The sequence below is a fragment of the Echinops telfairi genome, unplaced genomic scaffold (genome assembly GCF_000313985.2).
Source record: "Echinops telfairi isolate 266 unplaced genomic scaffold, ASM31398v2 ScPeMD7_3533;HRSCAF=4204_1, whole genome shotgun sequence".
Lineage (NCBI taxonomy): Eukaryota > Metazoa > Chordata > Mammalia > Afrosoricida > Tenrecidae > Echinops > Echinops telfairi.
This window is the reverse complement of record NW_022107432.1, coordinates 15,727,682-15,730,050: the sequence shown is the minus strand read 5'-3', so window position 1 is coordinate 15,730,050 and position 2,369 is coordinate 15,727,682.

Below are 2,369 nucleotides of genomic sequence, written 5' to 3'. Positions count from 1 at the left end.
AAGTGAGAAAATGTGAACTTGGAAATAGGGGAAAGAAAATGAAATGAAGTGATTCTGCCTGGTGGTGAGATTCACATATTCAAGACAGGAAAGAGACACATTGCTCTGAGCGGAATCAAGCACCAACAAAAATACAGAGCCTGTGATATAAACCATATCTTGCAAACCAAAGTGTTCCTGGAACATAAATTCTAAAGATAAAACAAAAGAATGGTATTTTGAAGAGAAGGAAGTAGTCTGAACAGAAAAGCTCACTGAAATTCATGGAAAATCCGCACATCCTTCTGATGGTCTATTAAGTATGCTGTGCTGGTAAAACAAGCAAAATAATGTGACATAAAGGTATAGGCATAGAAGATGCAAAACTTGAATTTGAATATCACTTCCAATTTCCATCAGCCACTAGGTAATTTATTTAACTTCTATCAGGATCCTCAATTTAATTAATAGGAAATGTATAAAACTATGGATTGTGATAAGAGTTGTACAAGCCCCCAATAAAAAGATTTTTTTTAAAAGAATTATATAAAACTCTTATACTCACTGCCATCAAATTAATGCTGCCTCACAGAAACCTTACAGGACAGGATAGACTTGTCCCCTGCGATATGTTCATATGGTAACTCTTTTTTAAAAAATCATATTATTGGTGGCTTGTACAACTCTTATCACAATCCATAAATCCATCCATTGTGTCAAGCACTTTTGTACATTTGTTTCCCTCATCATTCTCAAAACATTTGCTTTCTACTTGAGCCTTTGGTATCAGCTCCTCATTTTTTTCCCTCCATCCCCACTCCCCCCTCCCCAATGAACCCTTGATCATTTATAAATTATTATTATTTTGTCTTATCTTACTCCATCCAACGTCTCCCTTCACCCACTTCTCTGCTATCCATACATCATGAGGAGGTTGTATGTAGATCCTTGTAATCTGTTCCCCCTTTCTCCCTCACCTTCCCTCCAATCTCCCGGCATCACCACTCTCACCACTGGTCCTGAGGGATTCATCTGTCCTGGATTCCCTGTGTTTCCAGTTCCTATCTGCACCAGTGTACATGCTCTGGTCCAGTCAGATTTGTAAGGTAGAATTGGGATCATAATAGTATGGAGGAGGAAGCATTCAAGAACTAGAGGAAAATTGTATGTTTCATCATTGCTACCCTGCACCCTGACTGGCTTGTCTCCTTTCCGTGATTCTTCTGCAAGCGGGATGTCCAATTGCCCACAGATGGGCTCTGGGTCCCCACTCTGCACTCCCCCTCATTCAAATGCTATGATTTTTTTTTTTCTCTTGGTCTTTGATGCCTGAAACCTGATCCCTTCAACGCCTCCTGTTCTCGCAGGCTGGTGTGCTTCTTCCATGTGGGCTTTGTTGTTTCTCAGATAGATGGCGGCTTGTTTATCTTTCAGCCTATAGAACCCCAGACAGGCACCATCAGCTTTCTTCACCACATTTGCTTATGCACCCACTTTGTCTTCAGTGATGGTGTCCGGATAGGCTCGTGTGCTTCTTCCATGTGGATTTTGTTGTTTCTCAGCTAGATGGCCGTCTGTTTATCTTCAAAGCCTTTAAGACCCCAGATGCTATGTCCTTTGATAGCCAGGTACCATCAGCTTTCTTCAATAGGGTAACTCTTTACAGGAGTAGAAAGCCACATATTTTTTCCTTAGGAGAAGCTGATAGTTTCACACTGCTGATTTTTTGGATGGCAGCCCTAAGCTTAACCACTATGCTACCAGAGCTCTGTAAGTATTAGACAGTCCATGCAAAATATATTGATTAGAATACACTCATGTGTTAAATGGATAGCTGACTTTGTTATTATTAGTAATTTGATACTAATATCAACTATCATTCAGTAGATTGTTGTCAGGTCATCTCTAATTCAAAGTCAATTTTGGTTGAATGAATCAATGAATGATTAAATGAATGGGAAATTTGCAGATACCAAAATACATCTCTGACTTTTTAAAATATCATCCTGAGTCTGTGTATCAATAGAAAATACAAATTATATACTAATCAGAATTGCTGAGGGTTGCACTTTGCAGTATGATAAAATTTATTTGATTTCAAAATTTCTGTAAAGAGGTTTTACATTTCTATGACCACACTCAATTTCCTCTTCCAAACATATTTAAATTCATTGTAGTCATTTTAATTATAGTGAAAAATTTAAAATATATCAGGGAAGTATGCTTACAAACTCTTCTGTTGGAAACTAGTGCACTATTTTAAACCCAGTGTTTCCAAGTTTAAATAAATAGAGCTTCCATAATTCAAAATGTGAGCTGTTTTCTGTTCAGTTCTTTATAAACACATACACATAAGCAAGAAATCATAACCTTAACTTGACCTAGACCAA